Source organism: Alligator sinensis, unplaced genomic scaffold, assembly GCF_000455745.1.
Source record: "Alligator sinensis unplaced genomic scaffold, ASM45574v1 scaffold1506_1, whole genome shotgun sequence".
NCBI lineage: Eukaryota > Metazoa > Chordata > Crocodylia > Alligatoridae > Alligator > Alligator sinensis.
This window is the reverse complement of record NW_005843519.1, coordinates 18,649-23,527: the sequence shown is the minus strand read 5'-3', so window position 1 is coordinate 23,527 and position 4,879 is coordinate 18,649. Positions and strand designations below refer to the sequence as shown.

The 4,879-nt window shown below is 57.0% G+C and overlaps 1 long non-coding RNA gene across 1 annotated transcript; it reads left to right on the top strand.

The window, feature by feature from the left end:
* Nucleotides 1-497: 497 nt before the first annotated feature.
* Nucleotides 498-3,494, top strand: LOC102383769. Its single transcript, XR_325519.2, has 3 exons — nt 498-556; nt 2,476-2,547; nt 3,267-3,494. It is a non-coding gene; the product is annotated as an uncharacterized LOC102383769 (long non-coding RNA).
* The last annotated feature ends 1,385 nt before the right edge of the window (nt 3,495-4,879 follow it).

Here is a 4,879-nt window from a genome sequence, read left to right as displayed (position 1 = left end):
TGCCCTTCCCCTCCCGGTGCCCAGGCTGGCGCTGCTCTCCCCCCTCCCTGCCCTGGGAGCTGCAGACACAGCTGGTTTGCTCCTGCCCCAGGTGAAGTGTCAGAGCTACCGCCACGGGGCCCATCTCGCCTCCATTCTCAACAAGGCTGAAAGAAATGTAATTGCTGGGTACATCTTGAGAAAAGGTGCTAGTGGGCAAGTCTGGATCGGGCTCCATGACCCTTGGCAGGTGAGTGCCTGCTGCCCCTGCCCACCTACTGTTGTGCTCCCCAGCTCTGGATGGTCCTTACCCAGCCTTTTGTCCATCCCCTGCCTTCAGCCCTTCTCCATCTGTCCCCACACAGCATGAGCCATTTTTGGTATACTGATTTTTGGGGGTGCCCACTGCACATATTTCCAGGGGATGCTCCCTCCCTAACCTTTCCCTCCTCCTGTTTGCAGACCAGAAAGTGGACATGGACAGATGGCTCCATATACAACTATAAAGCTTGGGTACTGGGGCAGCCTGACAATTGGTATGGGGTCGAGCACTGCACAGAGCTCTTAGCTTATCGAGGTAAGCAGGAGGCCCTGACTCGCCTGTCAGGGCAGCGTGCTGGACACCCTGTCTCTTATACGCTGACCGGTGCGAGGAACAGGGCTAGCCTTCTCACAGCATTTAGCCCAGGCTGCAATAATTGACAGGATGTGTGTGAATACACACACATGCACACGATATACAGGTGGACACAGAGGGCCTCTGTCCTGGGGTGGGTGACTGATGGTCTGTGAAAGGGCACTCCTGGCCATGGGTAGTGGTTGTGCTTCTGTGCTACTAGGCGGTGCAGGAGGCTACATAAGAGGACACAGGCCCCTCTGGCTGGCACCCGCTCTGTGCTAGAGATCCGTGCCCCCGGGTGCGGAGCAGGAAGAGCCATGAAAACACGGATTCACACCGGGAGGGTCAGTCTGCAGCACCAGACGTGCCATCCCCGCTGACCGTGACCGGCCGGTGTCTCCATGGGACTGACAGGTTGATCTCTGCATGCAAGAAGAATGGGATGCTGCTCTGACATGGGCCACAGAGAGACACGCAGGGCTGTGGCAGGTCACTCTCGCCCGCTGGCCACTCCATCGCTGGCCTCAGGGTGGCAGTTTGCAGCAGCCAACTTTTAAACATCAGCTTGAATGGGAAGTTGCCAGGCGGTCGTTCAGAGACTGAACTGTGTTAGGTGGGGTTTAAAGGCAGGTTACAGGTCCTTACCCCATCTCCTGGGTTAGCTTCCGTGACCCGGTCTGTGTCTGTGGGTCGGTGGCTTGTTTGCTTCTCCCAGCACTGTCCCTCTCCCTCCTCTTTTCCCACCTCTGTGTTCAGATCAGCCCTCCACTTCCTACCCTGCTCCATGCTGTGCCCTCACAGCTCTGAGATGCCTACCTGGGGAAGGGACAGGCTCTACTTTCTCACAGGCTTTTCCACGAGCTGCAATAATTGACAGGATCTGCATGAACTCACACACGTGTGTAGACGATATACAGATGCACACAGAGGCCATCTTTCCTGGTGTGAGTGACTGCTCTGGGAAGGGGCACTAATGACCGAAAGCAGCTGCTGGGTCGCTGTGCTACTAGGTGCTGCTGACGGCTACGTAGGAAGACGCAGGACCCTTTTTTACCCACCTTCTATGTTGAGAAGATTCAGCCCACTTCCTACCCTGCTCCTCTAACAGCCCCCTCCCAGAAGTGAACTCACATTCACCAAAGCTTGTGCTTGCTGTCTATCTAGCTTAGTTGTATCTATGCTGTCTTCATGTGTGCAAGTGTGCAAGGCTCCTGGCCTGTGCAGGAAGATGAGTGCATGTGTCAGTACCAGTGCAAACACCCTTGATCCTGGCTGTGTGGAAGAGACCAGGAAGCTCCTGTGCAGAACAAGAGAGGGAGAAGCCACCGTCAGAGCCGTGGCTGCAGGGAGGTCTGACGAAGAGGAGAGAAAGAGAAAACAAACCAGTCCCTAGGACCTGATTGCAGAAGCCGGGGCTGGAGCAGTGGTTGGACGGTGTGTGTGTGTGTGCGTGTGTGTGCAGCAGCCAGGCACTGACTGCACTGCACGTGTGTGTGCCAGTGTGAAGAAGCCAGGAAACGGGCTCAGGGCAGGACACCCCGGGTCTCGCACTGTCTGGAGAGAGGGCTGGGGGTTGGCAGCATCCGGGTGGAAGAGCAGAGCTGGGCACGGAGCAAGGGAGCTGCGCGCTGCTGTGGGATGGTGCCGTGTCCAGGGGAACAGGACTCAGCGCAGCTTCCTTGCAACGACACTGGATGGCACCAAAGGACCCGACTGCCATCATTGGTTTCTCTCTTCCTGTCCACTCTCTCCACTCTGCCCTTCCTCAGGGTCAAGGACAGGAGCTGGGATCATGTCCCAGAGCAGGGGTCAGAGCGGGGAGCGTGTTATGCCCAGCCTGTCCCCCTCCCCTCGGTAATTTCTGTGTTGTCGCCTAGGGTATCAGGAATGGAACGCTGATAACTGTAGAAACAAAAACTCCTTCATCTGCAAGTACCAGCTCTAAGCAGGTGGGACAGCTTCTCCTTACTGCAGCCGCGCTGGGGCCCTGGGGGTGGGCACGTCACGCCCCTTGCACGTGCAAAATCTGCAGCCCGAGCATATGGTGTTTGTTCGTCTCCCACGAGAGGTTGGGTCCTGTGGGTATTGCTGTAGGTTGCAGGGAGCCTTACTGTGGCTGCCAAGCCCTGTTTACAAATAATACAGGCATTTGTGTCACCTCTGCTCACCCCTCCCCTGCCCCATGTCACCCCGGCTGGCTCTCTCATCTCCCAGACATCCCAGTGTAATTGCAATGGTCATGAACACTCTTGAGTGCAGGCAGCTCCCTGAGTGTGAATGCGTGTCACCTTCCCCGCTGCCCTTCTTGCATGGGCAGGGCCCCCTTGCCACCCCATCCCTGGCTGGATGGGGCAGGATGGTGCTGCCAGGGGCTCCTCAGGCTTGGAGCAGTCTCTAAGCAGCTGCTGTCATGGCTCCTCGGCCCTTGTCTTGAGAAACCAGCCCTCCCTGCCCGTGGGGAGGAAGGACGCAGGAGGAGGTGCTGGAGTGGGAGCAGGAGCCTGGGTTGCACTTGGATCCAGGTTGCCCTGGGATGGGTGGTTTCAGGGGCCCACATGGAGGCCTTTGCAGAGGCCAGGGATTTCCAAACAGAGCTGCCCCTGCCTGGGATCATCATGCCCATTCGAAGCATCTCCACAATGGATCACAGTGACACTTGCTCTTGCAGGAGGTACACCAGCTCCTGGGACGTGAGCACTTTGCGTCCAGCAGCTCTTCAAGGAGACCTGTCCTGCAAACCCACCTGCTGTGCCCCCTCCCCACACTGCTGTGCCCATCCATGCCAGCCCCGCTCTCCTTTGCCTTCTCTCGCTCTGCTGGGTTTCCGTGTCTCCCCTCCCATCCTCTGCATGATCCCAGCACAGGGCAGTGATAATAAACTTCCCCTTGGCATTCAGTCCCGTGTGTGTCTCCTCTGGTCCCTGCCTGCCTGCGAAGGGGAACGTGCCAGCTGAAATCATGTCTGTGTGATAAAAGTGCTAACTGAAGTCTCTATGAAGATTAGACCAAGTGTTTTTCTGTATTTGTTTAGATATTAAGCTATATGTTGTTGCTAAGAGCCTAATTGAAGTCTAAGATGTAGTAAGGCCTTGTATAAAGTAAGGCCTAATAAATTTAGCAAAGCCTTGAAGTAGTAAGGCCCTGTGGCGTGGTTAAAATTAACCTTATCAAAGGAATGCAAGGCTTGTACTGCTATTGGTCAGTCTCAGGACAGTGGGAGGAAAGAATCTGAGTGGCTGTACGCTATCAGTACCGTTCAGAAGCTATAAATTGGCTGGGACATCCGGAAATCCTTCAGAAGGAAGATACAGCTCTGTGAAAAAGATTAGTTAGCTGTTGGCCTGGATCAGTGGGCTCGTGGATCTCCTGTAAACCCTGCCTGCCTGTGAAGGGGAAGGGGCCATGTGTCTCCCTGGGCTGTGCTGGGAGCTCCCCTTGCCCAGCACCTTGAGGGGAAGGGAGGCAATGGGGAGGAATGAGGGAGGCCATGGCATAGTGGTTATCCTGCATGGCATTGCCACCTGCCCTTGCACCCAGTTGTCTCCGGCATTTCTCTGCCCTTCCCCAGGTCAGACCACAGGTCTCCAGCCCAGGGTCTGTGTGAGGAGGTCCATGGGGAGGGAAGGGCAGTGCAAGGGCCTTGCCCAGCATCCCACAGGTGTGAGGGAGGGAGGCAGGGCTGGATGGAAACACCGACCATGGCAGGCGTGTGTCACGGGTGTGGGGGGAGCAGGGAGCTGCACACCTGCCATGGGGGAGCGACTGTCAGCTCATGTCTATGGTGCAGAGATGGGGTTGGGGTTGGGGTCGGTGCAAGGGCTGTGCTCCCAGCGTCCTTGGCCCCGTGCTGGGCTCCTGTGCTCATGGGGCAGTGCCTGTGTCAGGCCAGACCCTGCTCCTGGCCCCTGAAAATAGAGACGATAGCGTCTGCTGTCCCCCCACCCCAGACAGCTGTTTCCTGCTGTAGCAGAAGGCGTTGCAGCTGCTCAGGATGGCAGAGGGGGTGGGAGCCTGAGGGGATTTCTGCCCAGAGGACAATTGACATTTGCAGCAGGGGACTAGAGAGGAGGAGAAGGAGGAGTGGGATCCTGAGGGGATTTCTCCCTCTGGTTGTTACAGGCTCTCCGTGGTCCCCAGGGATTCCTGTCATCGCACGGCGCTAGAGGCCGTTTGGGCTGTTTCATCCCACCCAGTTCATGGCCGCACAATCCCTTCTGGGCCAAAGCACAGAGCTGGAGGGACCCATTCCTGCGCCAGAGCCGGGGTGTCAGGACACCTTTC